The sequence below is a fragment of the Thamnophis elegans genome, chromosome 2 (assembly GCF_009769535.1).
Source record: "Thamnophis elegans isolate rThaEle1 chromosome 2, rThaEle1.pri, whole genome shotgun sequence".
NCBI classification, from domain to species: Eukaryota; Metazoa; Chordata; class Lepidosauria; order Squamata; family Colubridae; genus Thamnophis; species Thamnophis elegans.
The window spans coordinates 159893644-159921523 of NC_045542.1; the positions used below are offsets into that span (position 1 = coordinate 159893644).

General features: G+C 46.3%; 5 non-coding genes and 1 pseudogene across 5 annotated transcripts; 5 read left to right on the plus strand and 1 right to left on the minus strand.

Annotated features, from left to right (window-relative positions):
• Nucleotides 1-90: 90 nt before the first annotated feature.
• LOC116502472 lies at nt 91-27560 on the plus strand (annotated as a pseudogene).
• TRNAG-UCC lies at nt 12113-12183 on the minus strand. The gene has a single exon. It is a non-coding gene; the product is annotated as a tRNA-Gly (tRNA).
• Nucleotides 12343-12416, plus strand: TRNAN-GUU. Its single transcript has one exon. It is a non-coding gene; the product is annotated as a tRNA-Asn (tRNA).
• Nucleotides 12663-12735, plus strand: TRNAV-CAC. The gene has a single exon. It is a non-coding gene; the product is annotated as a tRNA-Val (tRNA).
• Nucleotides 13144-13215, plus strand: TRNAE-CUC. The gene has a single exon. It is a non-coding gene; the product is annotated as a tRNA-Glu (tRNA).
• Nucleotides 14476-14557, plus strand: TRNAS-GCU. Its single transcript has one exon. It is a non-coding gene; the product is annotated as a tRNA-Ser (tRNA).
• Nucleotides 27561-27880: the final 320 nt, after the last annotated feature.

Genomic DNA, 27880 nt, shown 5'->3' on the forward strand with positions numbered 1-27880 from the left:
CTTCCCAGATATTGGTAGGTTCCTAAGAATTTCTTATTTGGGTTTTTGTGGCTGCTCAGTTGGTCAAGCTGTATTTCTGGAAGTTTCATTTGTTTTCCATTTCAGATATGTAAGTTAGAAGTCTTTCCTGATTCCTCCGGAGACTGAAGAACCTTGTGAGGGAAGAGGATTGAATGGCCTTGGCAGCTTTGAAGACCAGAGGGAAGATGGAGAGACAGTGGCAAGCACATGCAGACGTTGGGAAAGGCCCTCCAGTTACTCAGCCTGGGAGCTGTGGGAAGAATGGGGCAAGTCTTGGGCAGAAGAGCCAAGAAGCTGCAGCCAGGAGTTCAGAGGTTCAATGCTGTGACTTCAGAAAAGTGGAGTTCCAGGAGGGGAAGAGTCCCCGAGATGTTTGCTCTCAGCTTCACCGCCTTTGTCGTCAGTGGCTGCAGCCGGAAAAACACAGCAAGGCTCAGATGCTGGACCTGGTGCTCCTGGAGCAGTTCCTGGCTGTCCTTCCCCCAGAGATGGAGCAATGGGTGCGGGAGTGTGGAGCGGAGAGCAGCTCCCAGGCGGTGGCCCTGGCCGAGGGTTTCTTGCTGACTCAGGAGGAGGAAAAGATGCAAGAGGAGTTGCAGGTGAGAGAATGTAGTCTTAGCAGCTCTAAAACGGAATTCCCCAAATTGTCTCTCTGGCAGTTTTGGGGGATTATGAGCTCCTAAGCCAGTTGTTCCCTTCTTCTTCTTCCAGAGGATATATTTGGGGCTATTCTTACATTCTCAGTTTCCTGCTTCAGCGATAGACATTGGGGTCTGCGAGGTTGAGGGTGCAGTATGATAATTCATTTTTATCTCTTTGCTCTTCCCTTCTTCCTCGTGTCACATTGTGTCCAGAAATCCTTGGAAGCGGTGACTGAGTACGCCAAGGAAAAGAAATATTTATCCAAACCTTCTCAAGAGCTGCTGTTCCGGGAGAGCTTTTGGAAAAATCAAAGTCAGGACAGCACATCAGGTAATGGAAGCTCTTTCCGTGTGGTGTGAGATTTCAACATTCAGCTTCTTCCTTGCTCCTCTTGATTAGAATCCCTCTCTTTAAATAATCTGCTTCCACCGTTTTTCTCTCACACACAGAGAGTAGAAAGCAGTCCTTGGTCTTTTGGGAATCCCCTCGTCTTTGTGGTGGAGCTGAAAGAGTAGCTGAACCTGGGCTTCAGGTAAGGAGGAGAAACACCAGAAAAGATTCATGAAACCTGGATGGGTTTCATTTTGTGCTGGAGTTCAGGGTACAGCAGGGGGTCCCCAGCTCCCATTCCGTGGAACAACTCCAGTGGGCGCCATGCCAGAAATCCGGCCTCTCAAAGAAGCGAAGCTCCATTCACAGGATGAAGGCAATAATGAAACACCCCACCCCCCCTCTGGTCTGCGGAAAACCTCTCTACGGAACCAGTCCTTGGTGCCCAAAACGTTGGGGGGGCCGCTGGTGTATAGTATTGCTGTTTCTAAACAGCACACATTTGGATCAGGTCATTAACATTTCACACTCGGTTTAACCTACCTGTTCCTTCTGATAAGCTTTCTCCACCCTCCTTCTTCAGGCTTAGATTTCCCTGACCAGAAGTTGTCTCAACCGGAAATCTTCCTTCTGTCCCCCAGGGCCATTGTCATCTACCATTGCAACTTCACCCAACACTTCCATGAAGGTGTGAAATGAGGGCAGAGTTGCTCCCTCACTGGATAAAGTAAGCCATTGACAAAAATTTCAGGGCGGGTTTCACCAGTATTTTGCCTGCCCAACCTACAAAGAATTGGAGCCACTGATAAGTAGTAGGTTTAAGACCTAACCACCATTTTTAACCCAGAAGACTTTTATTAGTTCCCTTCACTGAAAAGTATCCCAGGTCCTGCAGCAAACTTCAGTTGTCCCGTTAGCCAAAAGCTGTGAGATTTTGAATTGTGCACAAGATGTCCATTGTACCTGTTGCATCTCCTTGAATTGGTGGAAGAAAACTGCCAAATTATGCTTGGGATTATCTGTTAATAGGGAAACTTGTTTCCTTTTTCAGGATTTTGTGTCTTTGGACGACGTGGCCGTGTATTTCTCCGAGGAGGAGTGGTCTCAACTGGATGCTAACCAAAAAGCTCTCCATGGGGAAGTCATGCTGGAGAATTCGAGGAATCTGGCTTCTCTGGGTAAGAATCCCCATCTCTGCTCAGAAACAGAGAAAAGTTACGGGGTCAGAGAGGGGAATTAGATGTTATTTAAAAAAAATAGATGAAGTGAAATAAGGGAGTAGATGTAACGAGCTGTTTATATATGTGTTTGTATGTGTGAAGAGACAATGTCTGCAGAAATGCAGAGGTCTCTCCAAACAGTGGACCAAATTCACGATTCCAATCCTAGACAGTTTTCCCAATAAGACACAAAGCAACGGTCTGGGTGAAAATGGCTTATTCTGTGTCCACAGAACGCTCTTTTTATTTAGAAAAACAAGTTAATTACAGCATCATCAGAGAGAAGCGTATCACATGGTACAAGTAAAAAGATCACAGCATTCTACAAAATAAACCAATCATAAATCACTTCATAGCGAAAGGGTGAGCAAAAGGAGAACAAAGGATTACAAATTTTATGGCATTTAGAGGGGGGAGAGAGGAGGTTGAGGCATGTGTGTGTGGGAGAAGTTGGTTCGCATCTTGTTTGTTACACTAAGCTGCATTTATGACCATCAAGCCGTAAAGATGTTTCTTAGTGTGAAGATAAAATCATTCCTGTGTATTTGTGTTCCAGAACAGAAACTGCCTTTCACACAAAACGTCCGGAATGAATTCTAACACTTTCTTATCTTAGGAATGTTTCTTTTGCATGTCAGCTAACTGGCCTTGGTAAATTTTCACTAGGCTTTAATTCAAATTGCTTTTTTCCTAGCTAATTCACCTAGCCAGTTATGGCGACATCTATTTCCTACATATGTGTGTTGTAATTGTGCTGATAAATAAATAAAGGGAGAATAGTATACATCTATTTCAAGCTATATAGCTCTCATCAGCTAGATCTATACTAGTCTCCCCTTATTTATCAGCACAATTGCAGCATAAATGTAACAAAGGCAACATTAAAAAAATGGCTTTCTGCCTGGATGGCTCCCAGAGTGAGCCGATAGACAGAAAAGGGAAGCAGTATGTTCCCTCCCATATATGGGCATACCAGGGGTTGACCGTCTTTCAAGGTTAAAACAAAATGGCGGCTAAGATGATGGTGGTGATGATGATGATATATTTCCATGCCGCAGAAGAATATAGCAGGAAATTGAGGGGTGGGCTGCATGCAGGGATAGGATGGCCTCCCTTAAGGAAATTTCTGCCTTCCTTGTATTGATGCTGAATGGCTGCTATTCAAGACCAGATGCTATTGAACACCAATTTAGCGAATAATAATATTGTTCTTTGACGTGATCTGATGGGTGATGAAGCAACGGATTGGCATGCATAAGCAAGATTTGGATGTGCCCTGCAATGGGCCCACTTGGGCCCTGAGTTTGGCATCATCCCAAATTGGAAGTGGGGAGCTATTGCCATCCAGAAGGTCGTGTTGGTTTTCAAAGACACTGCTCTGCAGACAAGTGGAAACGAGACTTTCACTGAAATTGGGGAGCTGGTGGGTAAGTTGCTGCCCCTGCCTGATGATATAGTATCCAAAGCATTTCAGGAGTTCATGTCACAATGTCATCAATACACTGGTGGCCAAAGATTAGATCAGGGTTTTATCTTAGGTTCATTGTGACATGATCCGTTCCTGATGTATGGACCTGATAGGAGCCCACTTGGAAATGCATATTTGTTAAAACACTAGTTCAGATCTTCATATCAGTCAACAAAGCAAATAAAAATATATTGATCAGATAAATTTTAGCATAAAAAGTTTGATCTTTAATCATTTCCATAGTTTTCCGACAATTTTCATTTTGCTTTTTCAAGGAAATAATGGGCAAGAGAGTAAGAATTGCAAGGAGGAAAGCCAAGCAATCCACTTGAAAGACAGAAAATGGAAATTTGCATATCAGACGCAACCAAAGAGTGATGAAACAAAGCAATTACAAAATGGAATTAAAAAAGACTTTACTTGGGTTAGTCGGCTTCCTAACCATACAATCATTGATATGGGAGAAAGAATAGATCAAAGCATGGAGTGTGGAAAGAACTTTAATACATTGGATCATTTGATTTTCCGTAACAAAACACATTCAGAAGAGAAACCAAATACCTGCAAGGAGTGTGGAAAGACCTTCTGTGATAATCACTCTCTTAGAAAACATGAAAGGGATCACGAAGGAAAAAGACCTTATAGGATTACTCTTAATCTCCACAAGAAGATCCACACAGGAGAGAAGCCATATCAGTGCATGGAGTGTGGAAAGAGCTTTACTAGTAGGAGTCATCTTAATTCCCACAAGAAAATCCACACAGGAGAGAAGCCATATCAATGCATGGTGTGTGAAAAGACTTTTACTCATAGGAGTCGTCTTAATTCCCACAAGATAACTCACACAGGAGAGAAGCCATATCACTGCATGGAGTGTGGAAAGAGCTTTACTCGTAGGGATACCCTTAATTCCCACAAGAGGATCCACACTGGAGAGAAGCCTTTTAAATGCATGGAGTGTGGAAAGAGCTTTACTAGAAGGAGTCATCTTAATTACCACAAGAAAATCCACACAGGAGAGAAGCCATATCTATGCATGGACTGTGGAAAGACCTTTTCTTGTACCAGTGTTCTTAATTCCCATAAGAGGAATCACATGGAAGAGAAGCCATTTCAATGTGTGGAATGTGGAAAGGGCTTTAAGTGGAAGTCTGCTCTTACTTCCCACAAAATGATCCACACAGGAGAGAAGCCATATCAATGCATGGAGTGTGGAAAGAGCTTTGCTCGCAGGAATACTCTTAATTCCCACAAGAGGATCCACACAGGAGAGAAGCCATATCTGTGCATGCAGTGTGGGAAGAGCTTTAGATTCAAAAGAGCTCTTAGGAGGCATAAAAGGAGTCGCCACTCAGGGGAGAATCCCTGTCAATGCAGGGAGCACGGAAAAATACGTGGAAAGTGATTAGGAGGAATTGGGTTCCATTAAAGGATTCCCAGAGGGGAGAAGTCATATCAGTGGAAAGAGCTTGAGAAGTTGTAGCTCTCATTTAACATAAAAGATTCAAGTTGTTCTTCCTTTCCTTAATCTTGTTACAATCTACGTTTCCACCCTTGCTTCTCATTATGAAACCCAACGACAGCAATAGTTGGGGGAGAAATTTTATTGACCCTGAATTGGAAGAAGCAGTTCAGCGGCTGTCTCCTATCTTGTGATCTTTCTTTCTTTCTTTCTTTCTTTCTTTCTTTCTTTCTTTCTTTCTTTCTTTCTTTCTTCCCTTGTTTTGCTTTAGTAAGAGTGAAAAAAAGAACTTAAAGCATGTTGAGGTCACAGTCAAGCATCAGCCAAGGAAAGGGATTTTTTGGAACCCGGGGAAATAGGACAATCGTTCCAGGAATGGTGGTAGATATCTCCATATTGGAAAGTGCTGCAATTTTTCCAAAGGAGTTTCTATTTCATGGGGATGAAAGTAACTAAATTTGAACTGAGAACATATCACAGAATCCTCACCACAAACCTTTAAAATGTATGGAAGAACCTTCAGACGAAGAACTCTGGAAAGGAACTATGATTTAAAAGTCCTACAAAAGGACATGCAAATGCTTCTCCAGCAAAAGTCCCAAATTCTGGTTTTCTCTGGAGTGGTCAGGACCCAGACAAAGGCTAAAATAGATTTTGATTTTTACATTTACCCAAAACCTGAGATTAAATTAACTAAATAGTGTTAACTTGATTGTTTTTGAGTCATATATTTAATGAACTTTGGGTTGATTGCAAATTACAAGCATGAGATGTTTGGAGGGGTCTACTTGAAGGTTTTGGATTCTCATGCTAGCTTGAAACGGCCACCTAACAGGAGAACAAGTGGAGAAGTTGAGAGCAAACTAATTTGCTCAAAGACCTAAATTTACAGCAGGAGATAAAGAGCCCCAAGTCTTTGGTACCCTCAATGACACCGTCCTCATATCTGATGCCAGGGTTCTCTTTGACTTTCATAGCTTCCATTCCAGGGGTGTCAAACTCAATTTCATTGAGGGCCACAGCAGGGTTGTGTTTGACCTGGGGGGGTGGAGGGTGGAGTGGACATGTCAAGGGTGGGCATGTACAGCTCAAAGCAGCACGTGTGAGGGACGTCTGTGGCGGCCCAAGTTCCCTGCCAATGAAAACGGGCTCCCAAGCTCTGTTTTTGGCTGCGACTGCCTCCTGCAATCCTCTATCAGCCAAAATGGAGCTTGAGCTCTGTTTTCTTTGGCAGAGGCACCATATCCCAGTCCGCTGTTTCCAGGGCGGCACCACGGGCTAGATTTAAGTACCCCGTTGCCTGGATCTGGGCCCCGGGCCTTGAGTTTGACACCCCTGTTATATTCCATTTGAACTCATGGCCCTTTTTCTCCCACTGGGATGAAAACATTGTCTGGCAGATCCCAGAAAGGTCAAAGGTGAAAGAAGGTATACATAAGCCGGAACTCGAACCCAGGTTGCAAGATTGGGAACCATGTCTGAAGACCCCTATATCCATGGCCCAGTTATTTGAGGTCCTGTCTTAAATTCTACTCCTTCATTCTTTTCCCTGCCTCCGAGATCTGGATGGACACAAAACACTAAGGAATAATGTGCCGTTAGCCCATCTGTTGCTGCAGGAACCAGGCTGGGAGGGAGGGCAGAATATATGGGTAGGGTGGTTGGAAGCGATCCATATCTATGGTGCAGTGGTTATCAGACTTGGCTAATGCGCAAAAGTTCCCTGGTGTGAAACCGAGGCAGAAACAGATTTTTTTTCTGCATTGCAGCCATTCCAAACTCCAAGCAAGTACAGGAAATAGCCGGCTTCTAATCCAATCTGGAAAAGGAGGCCCCAGAATTTCCTCATTCCGAGAGAGCTTCCAAGCTGATACATTTATGGGTGAGGGTGGGGCTTTCCTTGTTCCATGCTTGATGTGGTGGTGGTGAGGGCTCTTCCAACTTGATGGAGGCTCTGGGCATCAAGTTGAATTTAATTTATTGCATTTATATGCCGCCCTTTTCCCCGAATGGGACTCGGGGCGGCTCACAATCCAAGTCAGGGAAGGGGGTACAGATAAGGGATAAAAAGGACGAACAAAACAATACACAATTTAAAAGCATACAACAACCATACCATTCAAGGGGGGGGCAAAAGCTCTTTAGCCCCAGGCCTGTCGGAACAGCCAGGTTTTAAGGGCTATGTGGAAGGCCTGGAGGGTGGTGAGGGTTCGAATCTCCACGGGGAGCTCGTTCCAGAGGGTCAGAACAGCTACAGAGAAGGCCCTCCTCTGGGTAGTCGCCAGTTGGCATTGGCCAGCAGATGGAATTCGGAGGAGGCCTAATCTGTGGGATCTAATTGGTCTATTGGATGTAATTGGCAGCAGGCGGTCTCTCAAGTACCCAGGTCGAATACCATGAAGGGCTTTATAAGTGACGACTAGCGCCTTGAAGCGTATCCGAAGACCAATAGGCAGCCAGTGCAGCTCGCGGAGGATAGGTGTTACGTGGGTGAACCGAGGTGCACCCACGATCGCTCGCGCGGCTGCATTCTGGACAAGCTGAAGTCTCCGAATGCTCTTCAAGGGCTGCCCCATGTAGAGCACGTTGCAGTAATCCAGTCTAGAGATCACAAGGGCACGAGTGACTGTTGTGAGGGCCTCCCAGTTCAGGTAGGGACGCAACTGGTGCACCAGGCGAACCTGGGCAAATGTCCCCCTGGTCACAGCCGACAAGTGGTGTTCGAAAGTCAGCTGTGGGTCCAGGAGGACTCCCAAATTGCGAACCCTGTCTGAGGGGCGTACTGTTTAACCCCCCAGCCTGAGAGATGGAAAACTTGGCCAATTAGTAGGAGGGAAACACACCAGCCACTCGGTCTTATCCGGATTGAGTACAAGCTTGTTAACCCCCATCCAGACCCTAACAGCCTCGAGGCACTGGCACATCACGTCAACCGCTTCACTGAGTTGGCACGGGGCGGACAGATACAACTGTGTATCGTCCGCATACTGATGGTATTTTATCCCGTGCTGTCAAATGATCTCACCCAGCGGCTTCATGTAGATATTAAACAGGAGGGGGGACAGGACCAAACCCTGTGGCACCCCATAATTCAGGGGCCTAGAGGTCGATCTCTGCTCTCCGACCAACACCGACTGCGACCTGTCCGAGAGGTAAGAGGAGAACCACCGTAGAACAGTGCCTCCTACCCCCACCTCCCGCAGTCGTCGCAGAAGGATGCCATGGTCGATGGTATCGAAGGCCGCTGAGAGGTCAAGGAGCACTAGGACAGAGGCATGACCTCCATCCCTGGCTCTCCAGAGATCATCGGTCAACACGACCAAAGCGGTTTCTGTGCTGTAGCCAGGCCTAAATCCCGACTGGAAGGGATCTAGATAATCGGTCTCCTCCAAGGACCGCCGGAGCTGAAAGGCCACCACTTTCTCAACAACCTTCCCCACAAAGGGGAGGATGGAGACTGGACGATAGTTGTTTAAAACGGCTGGATCCAAAGATGGCTTCTTCAGAAGGGGTCTCACCACTGCCGCCTTTAAAGCGGAGGGAAAGAACCCCTCCCAAAGGGAGGCGGTAACAACCGCCTGGATCCAGCCCTGTGTCACCTCCCTGCAGTTAGCAACCAGCCAGGTGAGGCACGGGTCCAGCACACATGTGGAGGCACTTACGGCTCCCTTGGCCTTGTCTACGTCCTCCGGGGTAACAGCTTGAAAATCAATCCAGTGATGTCCATCCAGATTCTCCCCTGGTGCCTCGGCTGGCTCTGTGCAATTGGAGTCCAGGTCTGTCCGAAGCCGAGCAACTTTATCCGCGAGGAATTGGACGTAGTCCTCAGCTCTGCCTTGCAAAGGATCGCTCGTATCCCTCCTTTTTAGGAGGGAACGGGTTATCCTGAACAAGGCGGCTGGGCGCGACTCAGCGGAAGCTATCAGAGAGGCAATGTATGTTCTTTTTGCCGTCCTGATTGCCCGAAGGTAGACTCTGATGCTAGATGTTAAAAGCGCTCGGTCTGACTCAGACTTACTGGACCTCCATCGTTGCTCTAGGCGTCTCTTTCGGCGCTTCATCTCCAGGAGTTCTTCAGTAAACCAAGGAGCCCTCCTGGATCCACTGCCTTGGATCGGCCGTAAAGGCGCAATCCGGTTAAGAGCCTCTGCCGCTGCTGAATTCCAGGCAGCAACCAGAGTCTCCGCCGGACTGCGGGCGAGGGTATCAGGAACAACACCAAGCTCCGTCTGAAAGCCCAAAGGGTCCATAAGGCGCCTGGGGTGGAACCACCTAATCGGTTCCTCCTCCCTACAGTGGGGGTTTGGTCTCCGAAAGTCAAGCCTCAGTAGGTAGTGGTCCGACCGTGACAGGGGTAAGATCTCGCTACCCCTCAAACCAAGATCACAACTCCACAGCTCCGAGAGGAATACGAGGTCGAGCGTGTGACCCGCCGAGTGAGTTGGGCCCCGAATTACTTGGGTCAAGCCCATGGCTGTCATGGAAGCCATGAACTCCTGTGCTCCATCAGAGTGTTCACCGAGCGAAGGCAAATTGAAATCCCCCAGAACCATAAGCCTGGGGAATTCAATTGCCAGCTCAGCTACTGACTCGAGGAGTGAGGGGAAGGCTGCTGCAACGCTGTTGGGAGGCAGGTACGTTAACAGCAAGCCCACTTGACCCTTGAGGTCCAACTTCACCAGCAAGGACTCACACCCGACAAGCTCCGGAGCAGGGATCCTACGAGGTACTAGAGACTCTCGGATAACAATAGCCACACCCCCACCCCTTCATTGGGGTCGCGGCTGATGAAGCACCTGAAAACCCTCTGGGCACATCTCTATGAGGGGTACTCCTCCCTCCGGGCCCAGCCAGGTTTCAGTAATACATGCCAGGTCTGCCCTCTCGTCTAAAATTAGGTCCCCTAATTACTCACGCCATCTGGCCTTGGAGTTGGACTCATAGGGCCGGAAGGAGGGATCTCTGTAATGTAGCGAGCCCTCCTTCCCCGGTAATGGCCAGCCCTAAAGTCCCCGCCATATCTGCCCCTCCCTGATAAGACCATAATGCTCCGGCCCACTCCTGTGTCCGTAGTCCCTCCACCCACCCCCATAGCCCCCGCATTTCCCGACAGGCCCTTCAAATCAGTCATCCTGAGATTGGAATAGGCCCAGATCCCCCCAACACTTCTGCAAAGCACTCAGTGTGGGGGAACCTGGTTCCCATCCCAATCTCGCTTACACACCCAAACACTCACTCACTCACACCCCCACAAAAATTTAAAAATACAACAATATAATATAAAAGGGAATTACACAAGTTAAAAAATTAAAAAGTGTGGGATCATTCAATCAAATACATACGTACCACATGCACTCCCCATACAAAAAGAAAATTGCGCAGCTATTAAAAGATGTAAAAGATGTGCAAGTTCGGGTAAAGTTTGTAGATGGGTTCGCAAAAAAGTCCAGTCCGGTGGGCTTCGCGGAAATATAAATATATTATAAAGGGGGAGAAAGATTTTGTCTTCTTTCTTCTTGCGTGACAGATGGTAAAGATGGTATAGATGGTATTGGGATAGAAGCTCCAAAGGGGCTAAGATGGGATATCTAAGATGGGAAAGTTGGCCACTTTCCTCTGGGATGTTGGAGAAAGTGTATAAGCCTCTCTGTCCGGGTTCCAAATAACACCCCAACAAAATAAGACTCCGAGGCCTGAAGTTCCTCAAAGTTCCATTTTATTAGAGATGTCATATTGGCACATCTGGGAAAACCCAAATCTGATATATTCCAGGCTTTCCCCACCCAAATGAAAGTCCAAGTCCCTGCCCAGCACCCACATGTCCCAATCAGCCACTGTCCTAACTGGAGATGCCTCCTAGTCCCGCTACTCCAGGTGCAGGGCCAGGTGTCCTTGACTCTCTGAGAAAGGAATGTTATTTTGACTATATATCTCTCCCATGCGCCATATAATTCCCCCCCTTCCCATAGCATTCAGTGTGGCAGGCCTGAAGGCCCAGTGCAAAAGGTGGCTTCCAGGCCTGCCACTCTCGTCCTCTAGGCCACCAGGGAGATGCCATGTGCAGCAAGTCAGCAGGAAGGTAGCAAGCCTAACAACCTTGACATTGATGGGAGCTGTGAGAAGGTTTTGAGGAAGCGTCTCCATCCCTCCTGGCACCTCTGCCTGAAAACCTGGGTGGGTGGGGGAGGGGGTCTCTCTGCAGGCCAACAACAGTTGGGGGTTTTCCAAGCAGGGAGAAAGTGAAAGTCTCAAAGGAAGGGAGACTCCTGCTTTCTTCCCAACCTTCCCACTTGCAGAACCCAAGGCTGGAGCTGATGCCCCACCCAAGAAGAAGCTGGAGAGACAAAAGCCACCTTGTCCTTCCCTGGTGGTCTAGTGGTCAGGATTCAGCGCTTTCACCCGGGTTCGGGTTCGATTCCCGGCCAGGGAAGGCTTTTGCTTCCAAACCATCCAACATCCTGCAGGTGGAATTTTCAGGGAGGCTCATTTTCATGGCAAGATAGGCTGAATCGGGCAGGAAATTGCCCTGCCTTCCCTTTCTCTTGCCTCCCTATCCCACTCCACCCTCCGGTCCTCTGGTAGGGTTGACAAGGTCTCCATGCAACCAGCCTCCCTTGGACCTTCAGAAAAGGCAGATGATGACTGCAGGGATTCCCAAAGCTGCTTTTTTTCAGGAGGCAACTGGACTTCCTTGTTTTTCTCTGAAGACATTTGACTTCTCCTCCAAGAAGCTTCTTCAGCTCTGATTGGATGGTGGGGAATGGAAGGATTAAAATTCCTTGCAGACATTCCATTCCCCGCCATCCAGTCAGAGCTGAAGAAGCTTCTTGGAGGAAAAGTGAAAAGTCTTTGTCCGGTGAATTCTCCTTCAGGACATGGCCAAAGTGGATGAAAACAGAATCCGGGATCAAAACTTCATCTGGTGATGCTGCCTGTACATCCTAGAAGAGCAAAAGGTAGAAGGAGACATGCGCCAGCCGGGACTCGAACCCGGGTCGCAAGGTTGGAAACCCTGCATGATGCCCCTACACCACTGGCACAGCTGTTGAGAGTCTGTCTCGAGAGAAGCAATATTTACATCCAGGGTTTCTCTTTCCTCATCTGATGGCGGGAGAGAGGAACACGGTATCTTACTGCTCTCTAGCCAGCCCAGCTATGGATGCTCAAGTGGAGAGAGACGAGAGGGAGGCCTGTGCCAGGTCTCTGTGGTGCAATGGGTTAGCGCGTCTGGCTGTTAACCAGAAGGATGGTGGTTCGAGCCCACTCAGGGACGGCCTGTTTAATGAATTGACCAATAATCGATGGGAGGTGACAGAATGTTTATCTATCTGGGTTCTTTATCTTAGAACTGCAGAGGCCACCTTCTCTATTATTTTCTCCCAGATTTTAATATTTAGCCATCTGCTTCATGAGCTCTGTGCTCTGGAGGGGCATAACAATTCTTTAACCTATCCTATTGTGGAAATAACAGTCTGGAATAAAGATATGGGCATACCAGTTGAGCACACTCATACCTCTGGTTTCTGTAGTGTAGTGGTTATCACATTTGCCTCACATGCAAAAGGTCCCTGGTTCGAAACCAGGCAGAAACACATCTTTTGCTCAACACCACAGCCATTCCGAGATCCAAATAAGTGTGGGAAATACCACACACACACAAACATATACAAAGAACCAGAAACACCCATTTTCTTTTCTCGCTTATCCAAAAGGAAATGAGGAAGCAGAGGATGCTTTTAAGCCATTGACCAAAGAAGATTAATTGTCCTGAGCCAAAAACGAGAGAATAAAGGCCTTAACAGTTTTATGGCTTCACATTCTGCAGAGGTAAAGAAAAGGAGAGAGGATGCCAAAGCCTCCATCTCTGTGGCAGGGAAATGCTTCCGTTGCATCAATCCAGCCCTTACAGTGTGAGACTCCCTTCACTGGGAACCTTTCCTGCTGTCGGAGTTGATATCCCTTCCAAGGAGAAGCTGGAGGGATGACAGCCACTTTGTCCTTCCCTGGTGGTCTAGTGGTCAGGATTTGGCGCTCTCACCGCCACGGCCCGGGTTCGATTCCCGGCCAGGGAAAGCTTTTGCTTCCACCCTATCCACCATTCTGCAGCTGGAATTTTCAGGAAGGTTCATTTTCACAGGAAAGAAAGCTGAACTGGCCAGAAAATTGTCTTGTGTCTGACTTTCATTCCTCCACGTTTTTTTTCTTTCCTCCCATCCTATCTCATCCCAGCCTCTGGTCATCCTGTCAGGCTTGATAGAGTCTCCATCCAACCAGCCCTCCTTGGACTTCAAAGAAGGCAGGAATTGCAAGAGGCTTGGAGGGGGCAAAGCTGCCTATGGTCCACTTGGTGTAGAGAGATTGGCATCAGCTCTTCAAGGCAGCTGAGGGGAACTCTGGAGCCCAAGGGGTCAAGGGGTCCGGCTGTTGACCAGAAGAGGAGGGGTTGTTTTGAGTTCACCCAAAAACATCCAGAGTTTCTTTTTTCCCGTCTGATGGTGGGAGAGAGGAAGACACTTGATCTGGGGACTAAGGTATCTTATTGCTGTCTAGCCAGCCCAGCTATGGATGCTCAAGTGGAGAGAGCCGAGAGGACCTATGCCAGGTCTCTGTGGCACAATGGGTTAGCGTGTCTGGATGTTAACCAGAAGGATGCTGGTTCGAGCCCACCCATGGACGTCCTCCTTGATGGTATGATTTAGCTGTCATTTCTTTTTTTTTCTTTTTTTACCTTCCAGAGTTCAGGACCAAAGGCAGATCTCTTCATAATCAGTGTCTAAGGTGAAAGGGGGAGGGATCTCGCCATGTGTCCTGAGTTGCTTCTTTGGGATGGAGAAGTGCTGGAATGGCGTAAAGCAATCCGAAGCGGTCCTCAGTTGGAGCTCTCCAGGGTCCTGAAATAGCTGCTTGTGGAAAAGATTATGTCACCTGCTGGTTACTTCTAGGAAGGCAAAAGGGGGGAGGAGGAGGAGGAGGAGGAGGAGCTGCAGATGATACTCAGATCTGACACACAACTTACAAATGTAACAATAATGCCTGAGCAGTTGCTGACATCCTTTGCCAACCAAGTAAGATAAGCAGGCTGGCTGAAAAGCAGAACCATTAAACGTAGAGGGGCTTTGGCACCGGAGGCCAAGAGATGTTAGGGTTAGGGTTAACCAGAGGGGATGGGGAGGGAGCCCCATCTGTCCTGCAGCAGCTGCTACACCTGAGAGAGAGTCGAGGGGAGGCCTCTGCCTGTCCCTGTGGCTCAATAGGTTAGCCCGTCTGGCTGTTAACCAGAAGGATAGTGGTTCGAGCCCACCCAGGGACGGCTGTGGGTGCCCCATCCCCTTGACGAGGTGGCCGAGTGGTGAAGGTGATGGACTGCTAATCCATTGTGCTCTGCACGCGTGGGTTCGAATCCCACCCTCGTCGACGCCTTTTCCTTTTTGTTGCAGGATTTGGAGGTGAAAGGATTAGTCCCACTCTGCATATTGGAAGGGGGAAAAGCTGAGCTGAGTCCCTATTTTTGCATTGTTTGTGCTCTTTCTTCTGGGAAAGTATTGTTCCATATTCTCATTTCTTTTATCACTTTATTCTGCCAATGGAATCCATCACCCCCCTATATTCTTAATGAATGCTTAATGAATCCGTCAGCGCCTGGCCTATGTTTGCTGACACCTGAGAAACTTTGAAATTTGGAGAGGAGCAGAAAAAGACTCCATTTCCTCTTCCTGCCTTCTTTCTCAGATCCAGACCATCAAGATCCAGAGATCCTATTACGGTCTCCTCCAGTTCTCCTTCTGCATCTCTAGGGACTGCAATCCTCAGCCACGAAGTGGAGAGATGAAGGGGGTGAAAGGCTACAGTCTCCCTTCCCTCTTCCCATCCAAAGAGATTTGCATCTTGCAAGTATCCCAGGACATGAGCTCTGTACATTCTTGTACATTCCTTGAAGGTGGACATATCTTCATACAATTGGTTATCTAATTACTCATTATGACCTCTTCAATCAGGTTCCTTTCACTTTTTATCTTTTCCTGTAACCTAATGGTTTCTATTGATATACGGGATTAAACCAGTCAACTCTTTGATAAAATGACTAAATTAGCACACCAGCAAAATGCTGGGGTATAGAATACTTTTGAGTTTGTAAGACAAAGTTGACCACAGCCTATTTGTTTGTAAGATAGATAAATGTGGGATAGATAACACCACCACCAAATGGATTTGTAATCAGCTGACCAACTGCACTCAATGTGCGCAGTCCTCAATGCAACAAACAGTACATCTCGTGGAGGGAAGCATGCAGTGAGATACCTCAAGCTTCTGTCTTAGGCCCAGTCATCTTCCTAAACAAATTTTGAATGGGGGGATATCAGGAGAACTCATCAAATTTGCAGAACAAGCCAACATTTTAGGTTAGAAGATAGGCTCAAGATTCAGAAGGATCTTGACAGGCTTAACAATAGGTTTCTATTCAAGAAAATGCAATCCAGTGATGAGAAAAGTAAGGTTTACATTTAGGAAGGAAAAACAGAAATGTACAGGTATAGAATAAATCACATCTGGCTCAACAACAGTAACTGCAAATTCCTCTGGAAATTTGATTAATTTCTGTTCTATTTCCTTGTCTTGTCCAGACCCCCTTGAAGTCCATTGACTTTTATCTGGCAGCAATTCATGTTGATCACTAGTAATTCAGATTCTTGCGTACAGGTGACATGAAATAAACTTGTGATACCTTTGAACTCTATCCTGGCTTCTGACGTCTTCTGACAGTTCATGCTGGTTTTAAAGTTTTTTATTCAAATATTGCTCATTGATGGCTCTGGATCAAACTGGTGAAAGGGCACCAATTACAAATATACAATAGCAAATATAAAATAGCAGAGTTGGAAGGGACCTTGGAGGTCTTCTAGTCCAACCCCCTGCCTAGGCAGGAAACCCTATACCGTTTCAGACAAATGGCTATCCAACATCTTCTTAAAGACTTCCAGTGTTGGGGCATTCACAACTTCTGGAGGCAACTTCTGTTCCACTGATTAATTGTTCTAACTGTCAGGAAATTTCTCCTAACTTGCTTCTCTCCTTGATTAGTTTCCACCCATTGCTTCTTGTTCTACCCTCAGGTGTCTTGGAAAATAGTTTGACTCCTTCTTTTTTGTGGCAACCCCTGAGATATTGGAAGACTGCTATGATGTCTCCCCTAGTCCTTCTTTGCATTGAACTAGACATACCCAGTTCCTGCAACTGTTCTTCATATGTTTTAGTCTCCAGTCCCCTCATCATCTTTGTTGCTCTTCTCTGCACTCTTTCTAGAGTCTCCACATCTTTTCTACATCGTGGCGACTGAGCCACGATCAAGCCAGCGTGTTCTCTGCTTCCCTCTTCTTCTTTGTCCCTTAGCCATTCCTACCATCATTGCCCCCTCCAAGGAATTTGCCCACATAACATGGCCAAAGTATTTATGCCATCATCACGGCTCAGAGGCATCAGTTCTTCTTCCATCAGCCATTCTTAGTGTCCAATCTCACATGCATACATCATTACAGAGAACCAAGAATTTCCACATTAAAAAGTGGAAAATTTAGCAATTGCTGCCTGCTGGGGAGCTGATCTCCTTTCTGGACAGGCAATGTTGGAGGCATCCTTTCCTCCTACTCCCAAAAGTGCTTTTCCAAAAGGCTGTATTAGCACCCAGCCCTCTCCTAGAAAAATGAAATATCCTAGGAAATATTGAAAAGGCGGAATATTATATTTCCCTGGATGTGAAAAGGGAGAAACAGGTTTTTAAAGACAAAGTAGCTCTCTGCAGCTTCCTGCCCCTCACCCCTTTGTCAATGACCCATTAAAGCCTGAGCTAGTGTACTTTACATAATAAAGGAAGGATTCGCCTTCCAGAGAAACTCACCACATGGCATCTGGAAAATCAAACATGGGACTCAAAATACAGCCTAGAGAGCTGCCCCTGCATGGCCCCATGGGAGCCTGAAAACAAATCAGGATGCATTTCTTACATAGGAACAGGAAAAACAGAGGTGGGGCTGAACAGATTATAAAAAGCTCAGCAAGCCCCTTCCTCTTCTCTTCTTCTTCACCCAACATTGAAGCATGTGATCACCTTTTCTGTTCAGGAGTTCAGCCATGTGGTCTTGTCCACTATTAAACCATCTTTCCAAGCAGCCTCCTTGTCTCCAGTGTCTTTCACCCTGCTTGGAATTGAACCAGCTGGATACTTCTCTCAACGCCTTCTACTCCAATGCCCATCATTCCCAGAGCCCAATAGAACGTGATCTCTCATCAGCCCTTGCAGGGTCTTCTTGGCATTGCGCACACAGTCCACCAGGGGGCTCCCTCAGCAACCGTTGGAAAAGCCGGGGAGCACACACACACCCACTCACCCCGCCGCCGCCGCCGCCGCTTTCAGGAGGGAACTGAGCATGCGCTTGCCTCTTTTGCAAGCTCAAGAGACACACGTGTTGCCCGGTGCATTTTCCTCCAGAAAAGTTTTGAAAGCGTTATCAGCCATTTCTCCAGTGTCCGATTCTTTTCCCCCTCGCTCTGCTTCCCTTAGGCTGAGCCTTTCCCGGAGTCCAAGAGGCTGCAAGGAAGCCTTGCACGGAGGGAGACCAAGACCTGACTCCGGAGTTCAGTAAGTGCGGGGGGGTTTCTTCCACGGGCTGGACTGTGCGTGGACACACGCGTGGAAAGTGGGGAGCCCCTTGACCCATGTTCCCCTGCCTCCCCTGTGCAATGCGTGCACGGGACAGGCAGGGAAGAAATCAAGAGCTACGGACTCGATGCGTTGCCTCCAGGAGGAAAATCAAGATGGCCCATTTACTTTCCATTTCCTTGGGAGGGAAACTGCTAGGTGCGGGGCGGAGGAGAGGGTCGGCTTTGCAAAGCAGGTTGGTGCCTCCAACTCCTGGACAATTTCCTGCAAATTTATTGGCCCCGTTTTCAAAAGGGCTTCCTCTTTTCTAAGCTGAGAGAAGCGACTGCCGAAGTCTCACCCGGCTTCAAGGTGGGCAAGGATTCGAACTCACTTTCCTGTTTCCCCGCTTTCCTCCACTGTCACCAGTTGGCTTTGCCAGAAAGGGTTACATGAACTGAGGTGGAAATGCAGGCTGGGGTGCACCATTCACACTATATGCAGGTCGTCCTCAACTTGCAATCACCGTTGAACCCAAAATTTCCGTTGCTTAGTGAAGCATTAGCTAAGTGAATTTTGTGCCATTCTTGTCACAGTTGTTAAGTGAATCAACATGTGTAAATAATATGGTTGTTAAATGAATCTGGCTTCCCCATTGACTTTGCTTGTCGAAAGATTGCTCAAGGTGATCCCATGACCTCGGGGCACCAAAACGGTCATAAATATGAATCAATTGCCAAGCATCTGCATTTTGATCATGTGATCGTGGGGATGCTGCAACAGTCACAAGTGTGAAAAATGATAAGTCACTTTTTAGTGCCATTGTAACTTTGAATGGTCGCTAAATGAACTGTTGTAAGCTGAGGACTACCTGTGCTCTGTAAGCCACTGTTTTTTTCAAACTTGGCCAATGTAAATGCCAAGAGTTTTAAGTTCATACATCTTATGTTGGCCAAGTTTGAAAAAAGACTGGATTAGGCTGAAAGTGGGAAATGATGTGCCTTTTTCTATGATGTGCCTCAGTCAAAGCATGTTTAAAGCCTACATGGCTTTAAATAAGCTTTGGCTGATTCACTTGGAGATTAGTTCGATATGCTTTGGATGGTGGTTTGTTAATTGTGGCTTCTGGAGTTCAGCTAAGGGCTTGGACCAGGAGGTTAATGGGATTCTGCTGGCTGGAAGTTCAAATACTGATTGATTTATCCATTAAATCAGTTTAGTTAGCCACTCGTTTCAATTGCTACTTGGAGACCTGAGACATTTATCATCTGGATGGTACAGAGGTTGTTTTTAACATTGAAAACAGTCCTCGAAATTATTTGCATGCATCATTAAGATATAGATACATATTTGAAATGTAGTTATCCAATACTTTTAGTCCTTGCCAGAAGTTGATCTAGAAGCTTACTACATATTTTTCTCCACACAAAGATAAATCAGCCCACCTACCAAGATGTCCCTCCCTCTTCCCAGATATTGGTAGGTTCCTAAGAACTTCTTATTTGGGTTTTTGTGGCTGCTAGTTGGTCAAGCTGTAATTCTGGAAGTTTCACTTGTTTTCCATTTTACATATGTAAGAAAGAAGTCTTTCCTGATTCCTCCGGAGACTGAAGGACCTTGTGAGGGAAGAGGATCGAATGGCCTTGGCAGCTTTGAAGACCAGAGAGAAGATGGAGGGACAGTGGCAAGCACATGCAGACGTTGGGAAAGGCCCTCCAGTTACTCAGCCTGGGAGCTGTGGGAAGAATGGGGCAAGTCTTGGGCAGAAGAGCCAAGAAGCTGCAGCCAGGAGTTCAGAGGTTCAATGCTGTGACTTCGGAAAAGTGGAGTTCCAGGAGGGGAAGAGTCCCCGAGATGTTTGCTCTCAGCTTCACCGCCTTTGTCGTCAGTGGCTGCAGCCGGAAAAACACAGCAAGGCTCAGATGCTGGACCTGGTGCTCCTGGAGCAGTTCCTGGCTGTCCTTCCCCCAGAGATGGAGCAATGGGTGCGGGAGTGTGGAGCGGAGAGCAGCTCCCAGGCGGTGGCCCTGGCCGAGGGTTTCTTGCTGACTCAGGAGGAGGAAAAGATGCAAGAGGAGTTGCAGGTGAGAGAATGTAATCGTGGCAGCTCTACAACGGAATTCCCCAAATTGTCTCTCTGTCAGTTTTGGGGGATTATGAGCTCCTAAGCCAGTTGTTCCCTTCTTTTTCTCCCAGAGGATATATTTGGGGCTATTCTTACATTCTCAGTTTCCTGCTTCAGCGATAGACATTGGGGTCTGTTAGGTTGAGGGTGCAGTATGATAATTCATTTTTAATCTCTTTGCTCTTCCCTTCTTCCTCGTGTCACATTGTGTCCAGAAATCCTTGGAAGCGGAGACTGAATATGCCAAGGAAAAGAAATATTTATCCAAACCTTCTCAAGAGCTGCTGTTCAGGGAGAGCTTCCAGAAAAATCAAAGTCAGGACAGCACATCAGGTAACGGAAGCTCTTTCCGTGTGGTGTGAGATTTCAACATTCAGCTTCTTCCTTGCTCCTCTTGATTAGAATCCCTCTCTTTAACGAATCTGCTTCCACCGTTTTTCTCCCCCACACAGAGAGTAGAAAGCAGTCCTTGGTCTTTTTGGAATCCCCTCGTCTTTGTGGTGGAGCTGAAAGAGTAGCTGAACCTGGGCTTCAGGTAAGGAGGAGAAACACCAGAAAAGGTTCATGAAACCTGGATGGGTTTCATTTTATGCTGGAGTTCAGGGTACAGCAGGGGGTCCCCAGCTCCCATTCCGTGGAACAACTCCAGTGTGCACCATGCCAGAAATCTGGCCACTCAAACAAGCGAAGCTCCATTCACAGGATGAAGGCAACAATGAAACACCCCAACCCCCTCTGGTCTGCGGAAAAACCTCTCCACGGAACCAGTCCTTGGTGCCCAAAACGCTTTGGGCCACTGGTGTATAGTATTGCTGTTTCTAAACAGCACACATTTGGATCAGGTCATTCAAATTTCACACTCGGTTTAACCTACCTGTTCCTTCTGATAAGCTTTCTCCACCCTCCTGCTTCAGGCTTAGATTTCCCTGACCAGATGTTGTCTCAACCGGAAATCTTCCTTCTGTCCCCCAGGGCCATTGTCATCTACCCTTGCAACTTCACCCAACACTTCCATGAAGGTGTGAAATGGGGGCAGAGTTGCTCCCTCATTGGATAAAGTAAGCCATTGACAAAAATTTCAGGGCGGGTTTCACCAGTATTTTGCTCTGCCCAACCTACAAAGAATTGGAGCCACTGATAAGTAGTAGGTTTAAGACCTAACCACCATTTTTAACCCAGAAGACTTTTATTAGTTCCCTTCACTGAAAGATATCCCAGGTCCTGCAGCAAACTTCAGTTGTGCCGTTAGCCAAAAGCCGTGAGATTTTGAATTCTGCACAAGATGTCCATTGTACCCGTTGCATCTCCTTGAATTGGTGGAAGAAAACTGCCAAATTATGCTTGGGATTATCTGTTAATAGGGAAATTTGTTTCCTTGTTCAGGATTTTGTGTCTTTGGACGACGTGGCCGTGTATTTCTCCGAGGAGGAGTGGTCTCAACTGGATGCTGACCAAAAAGCTCTCCATGGGGAAGTCATGCTGGAGAATTCAAGGAATTTGGCTTCTCTGGGTAAGAATCCCCATCTCTGCTCAGAAATATAGAAAAGTCACGGGGTCAGAGAGGGGGGGTTAGATGTTATTTAAAAAAAACAGATTAAGTGAAATAAGGGAGTAGATGCAACCAGCTGTTTATGTATGTGTGTATGTATGTATGTATGTATGTATGTAAATATGTACACACACATGTGTATATATATAAATAAAGGGAGACTAGTATAGATCTATTTCAAGCTACCGTATATACTCAAGTATAAGCCGAGTTTTTGGGCTGAAAAAAGCCGCCTCGGCTTATACTCGAGTCAGTGAAAAATTTGCCCGAAATGGAGGAGAAAAGGGGGCGGGGCCATGCCGCTGGGTGACGCTCGTGAATGGCCCGGCGCCCCTGTGAGTTTCCCCTCCCTCTGTGTCAGTTTGCCGCGCAGCGCGCACCGCACCATCCCCCCTCCTCACGTTCTAATGTAATGCAGGGCTGTCTTACGATTCCCCTTCCTGCCCCTCCTGCTGCTCTGCAACGATGTCCCACCTCCTCCTTGTTATGGCAAGCAGCCACATAGCGATGTCCCACCTCCTCTGGTACAGTGATCCAATGATAGGAATCACTGTGCCGTGTGTCATAGGAGGCGGGACATCGCTCCCGCGGCTGCACGGGACATCATCATCACAGCCGGACATCAGCATCATGAGGTCATGAGCCCTAACACAGGCTGCTCTATGCAAACAGTCATGTCATCACTTTCTGTAATATCAGCCTGCCATTAGGCCTCAAAAGATACGGTACCCGAACAAGTCTTTTTTTTTTAATCCTGTTAGAAATGGATCCCAATACTTCTACCAGTAATCCTGGAACAAAAGAAAAACGCAGGTCATTCGAAGCTGGTTTCAAACTTAAGGTTGTGTCAAGAGCAGAAGAAAGCAATAACAGTATTGCAAGTAGGGAATTTTGTGTTGATGAAAAACAAGTGAGGGAATGGCGGAAAAAGAAAGCTGACTTGGAAAAGATTCCAAAGTCAAAAAAAGCTCAACGTGGTTTAACAACTTCATATGGGGCTCTAGAGACTGAATTGCATAAATGGGTTATGGAGTGTCGTCAAAATGGTTACTGCGTAACACGCATGGGAATTCGCTTACGTGCCCTTCAAATGGCACAAGATGACAAATTAAAAGCACCAGGCATTGAAAAATTTGTTGCGTCAGCAGGATGGTGTACCCGCTTCATGAATAGGTTTGCCCTATGTTTGCGGCAAAGAACAAAGATTTCATAGAAGTTGCCAAAAGACCTTGATGAAAAAGTGATGTCATTCCATTCATTCATCATAAAACAAAGAAGGATCCATAACTTTGACCTGGGAGATATGGGAAATATGGATGAAACACCTATGACCTTTGATCTTCCAAGCAACAGAACTGTGGCAAGTTTGGGAGACAAAACTATTTTTCTCAGAACCACAGGAAATGAAAAAAAAACATTTCACAGTTGTTCTGTCATGTTTGGCTAATGGAACTAAGCTGTGGCCTGTCATTATTTTTAAAAGAAAGACCTTGCCTAAAAAGGTCAAATTCCCACCACGAATTATAGTGCGCGCACATATTAAAGGCTGGATGGATGAAGACGGAACAAAAAAATGGCTGGAAGAAATTTGGAAAGAACGACCAGGAGCAGCCTTAAAGTAAAAACCATCATTGCTAGTTTGGGATATGTTCAGAGCCCACACATCTGATGACATAAAAAAAATGGCAAAATCTTCTCAAGTTACTTTGGCCGTTATTCCAGGTGGGCTTACATCTGTATTGCAACCGCTAGATGTGTGTTTAAATAAACCTTTTAAAAACCGTGTGAGAAAGATGTGGCATGAATGGGTGTCATCTGGTCAAGCCCGACTGACAAAAGGTGGAAATCTGATGAAGCCCGACCTAGAATTGATAGCAAAGTGGGTTCGTGATGCATGGGAAGAGATTCCGGAGGACATGGTGCAACGCGCCTTCAAGAAATGTGGCATTAGTAATGCTGTGGATGGCAGTGAAGACAGCGCTTTGTATGAGAACGACAGCTCTGATGGTGATGACTGCGAACTCAGTGATGATGACAATGTCTATGCTGATAACCTCACACCAGCTAATGCTGAAGCTCTGTTTGGACATACAGATGAGGAGGAGGGATCCAGTTTTGAAGGATTTTAACTCTTGTGTTTTAGCTTGGTTGCTGAATGAGCTAAGGTTTTTGTACTTTTAAAGTTATTGTTGATACCATATTGTTTTTATTGACCCTCTTTTCCACTTACAGAGCTAGTTTACTGTTTTTCTTTGAAATAAATATTCAAAAACATTATTGGTATCTATTTTTATTTTTGAAATTTACCGGTAGCTGCTGCATTTCCCACCCTAGGCTTATACTCGAGTAAAATTAGGTGCCTCAGCTTATATTCGGGCCGGCCTATACTCGAGTATGCCCAGGTTCGATTCCCAGTAAGGGTATGGCTAGCTGATGAGAGCTAAATAGCTTGAAATAGATCTATACTAGTCTCCCTTTATTTATTTATTAGCACAAATGCAATACAAATGTAACAAGGCAACATAAAAAAATGGCTTTCTGCCTGGATGGCTCCCAGAGTGAGCCGATAGACAGAAAAGGGAAGCAGTATGATCCCTCCCATATTTGGGCATACCAGGGGTTGACCGTGTTTCAAGGTTAAAACAAAATGGTGGCTGTATTTGGGCGGCTACCGGATGGCCCAGAAACAAACTGCCTTTTTTTTTTTTTTGCTGTCCTAACAAGTTCCGCACCATGTTGAAGCTTTCGGCTGCATTCAGAAGCTTCTGCAACACTCTGCCAAATTCTCTAAGCCAGCAAAATGAAGCAATTTCCCTGGTGGCTGCCATTTTGTTCCACCTACCAGTGAGTGGCCACCTCTCTCCCTATCCAAACTTGCCAGAATCCTTCAGTGCTTGGGCCTGCTCCGCACAGGCCCATTCCACCCCACGTTTGTTTTCTGAAGCCCTCCGGACCTCATGCTGTAGAAAGAGGGCAGGCCATGTGTCCCAGGGCTGCATGGTGGCAATCCAGATGCAGCCGCCACTCATTTGTGGGTGGGACAAAATGGCAGCCACCAGAGAAATTGCTTCATTTTGCTGCCTTAGAGAAGTCGGCCTAGTGTTGCAGAAGCCTCTGGATGCAGCAGAAAGCTTCAGCACTGTGTAGGCAGCAAGACAAAGCAGTTTGTCTCCAGGCCATGCAGCAGTAGTAATCCAAATACAGCTGCCATTTTGTTCCCAACCACAAATAGTCACAGACAAAATGCCCACTGCTGCACAAACTGCTTCATTCTCCTGCCTTAGAGAGGTCACCACAGAGCTGCAGACGCTTCTGAATGCTGAAGAAAGCATTGTGCAGAGCTTCTTAAATCAGCAGAACAAAGCAGTTTGTCCCTGGGCTGGTTGGTGGTAACCAGAGCATTGTCACCATTTTGTTGCTGGGACAAAATGGCTGCCATATTTGGAACCGTGTCGTGTGGCTGCACAAAGAAGGAAGTCATTCCAGTGCTCTGGAAGGCCTCAGAGTTTGGCCTGGTGGGGTGTGAACCAGGCCCAAACTCTGGGAGGACCCGGTGGAAGTAGGAGATGCCTTGTTGGGACCCAAGGCATGAGGAGTGGAGCATGGAGTGGCTTGGGGGTGGGGGAGGCCTTAGGAGGACAAGGGCAAGTGACCCCGGGCCTGTAGTAGACCACCAACATCCCAGGAGGCTCTCCAGTGCTCCACTTAACAACTAGAACATTGGTTTTATGTTTAATCAGGGAGAACAGGAATGTGCAACCTGCAACAGTAATGGGTGGATCCACTATGGTTGTATCTTAAGGACTGGCTGTAAATGAAGCAGCGGACATGCCTAATACTCCTTCCATCTCCTATTTTTTCTCTGTAATTTCTCTCTTGTGACTTGGGCAAGCTGAGAGAGACTGGCCCAAAGTCACCCAAGTGGCATTCATGCTTAAGGAGAAGCTAGTCCTCAAGGCGTCTGGTTTCTAGTGTGGTGCCTTAACCAGTAGACAAAACTGCCTCTAGGCAACAAAGAAATTTATCGAAAGAAAAATTGGAACACTGCACAGGTATCCATTTTCACAGAAATGAAATGGGTATCTTTCCAAGTTCCTTCTGCTCATAAAATGCAAAATATTTATATTTATTTATTTTCACAAAAGTGACAATTGGCCAAAAAAAAAAAGAGCTCATGATGGTATTGGTTTGAAACATGCGGAAGAGGCCTTCATCCTGCAATGGATAGACAGCGGCTAAGATGATGGTGATGATGATGATGATATATTTCCATGCTGCAGAAGAATATAGCAGGAAATTGTGGGGTGGGCTGCATGCAGAGATAGGATGGCTTCCCTTAAGGAAAATTTCTGCCTTCCTTGTATTGATGCATATCAGTCAACAAAGCAGACAAAAATATATTGATCAGATAAATTTTAGCAGAAAAAGTTTGATCTTTAATCGTTTCCATAGTTTTCCGACAATTTTCATTTTGCTTTTTCAAGGATATAATGGGCAAGAGAGTAAGAATTGCAAGGAGGAAAACCAAGCAATCCACTCGAAAGACAGAAAAGGGAAATTTGCAGATCAGACGCAACCAAAGAGTGATGAAACAAAGCAATTACAAAATGGAATTAAAAAAGGCTTTCCTTGGGTTATTCGGCTTCCCAACCATACAATCATTGATATGGGAGAAAGAATAGATCAAAGCATGGAGTGTGGAAAGAACTTTAATACATTGGACCATTTGATTTTCTGTAACAAAACACATTCAGAAGAGAAACCAAATACCTGCAAGGCGTGTGGAAAGACCTTCTGTGATAATCACTCTCTTAGAAGACATGAAAGGGATCACGAAGTAAAAAGACCTTATAAATGCATGGCGTGTGAAAAGACCTTTACTCGTAGGACTACTCTTAATCGCCACAAGAAGATCCACACAGGAGAGAACCTATATCAGTGCATGGAGTGTGGAAAGAGCTTTACTAGTAGGAGTCATCTTAATTCCCACAAGATAATCCACACAGGAGAGAGGCCATATCAATGCATGGCGTGTGAAAAAACCTTTATTCGTAGGAGTCATCTTATTTCCCACAAGATAATCCACACAGGAGAGAAGCCATATCAATGCATGGAGTGTGGAAAGAGCTTTACTCGTAGGAATACTCTTAATCGCCACAAGAGGATCCACACAGGAGAGAAGCCATATCCGTGCATGGAGTGTGGGAAGAGCTTTAGATTCAAAAGTGTTCTTAGTAGCCATAAAATGAGTCGCCACTCAGGAGAGAAGCTATATGAATGCAAGGAGTGTGGAAAGAGCTTTACTCGTAGGAATATTCTTAATTCCCACAAGATAATCCACACAGGAGAGAAGCCATATCAATGCATGGAGTGTGGAAAGAGCTTTACTCGTAGGAATACTCTTAATCGCCACAAGAGGATCCACACAGGAGAGAAGCCATATCCGTGCATGGAGTGTGGGAAGAGCTTTAGATTCAAAAGTGTTCTTAGTAGGCATAAAATGAGTCGCCACTCAGGAGAGAAGCTATATGAATGCAAGGAGTGTGGAAAGAGCTTTACTAATAGGAGTCATCTTAACTCCCACAAGATAATCCACACAGGAGGAAAGCCATATCAATGCATGGAGTGTGGAAAGACCTTTACTAATAGGAGTCATCTTAATTCCCACAAGATAATCCACACAGGAGGAAAGCCATATCAATGCATGGCATGTGAAAAGACCTTTACTTGTAGGAGTCATCTTAATTCCCACAAGATAATCCACACAGGAGAGAAGCCATATCAGTGCATGGAGTGTGGAAAGAGCTTTACTCGTAGGAATATTCTTAATTCCCACAAGAGGATCCACACAGGAGAGAAGCCATATCTGTGCATGGAGTGTGGGAAGAGCTTTAGATTCAAAAGTGTTCTTAGTAGCCATAAAATGAGTCGCCACTCAGGAGAGAAGCTATATGAATGCAAGGAGTGTGGAAAGAGCTTTACTCGTAGGAATATTCTTAATTCCCACAAGAGGATCCACACATGAGAGTAGCCATATGAATGCATGGAGTGTGGAAAGAGCTTTACTCGTAGGAATACTCTTAATCGCCACAAGAGGATCCACACAGGAGAGAAGCCATATCCGTGCATGGAGTGTGGGAAGAGCTTTAGATTCAAAACTGTTCTTAGTAGGCATAAAATGAGTCGCCACTCAGGGGAGAATCCCTGTCAATGCAGGGAGCACGGAAAAATATGTGGAAAGTGATTCGGAGAAATTGTGTTCCATTACAGGATTCCCAGAGGGGAGAAGTCATATCAGTGGAAAGAGCTTGAGAAGTTGTACCTCTCATTTAACATAAAAGGTTACAGAGAGAGAAGCAGTCCTATCAATGCAGGGAGTGCAGGAAGTGCTTCAATACAAATAGTTGTCTAAAATCTCATGCAAGGGTC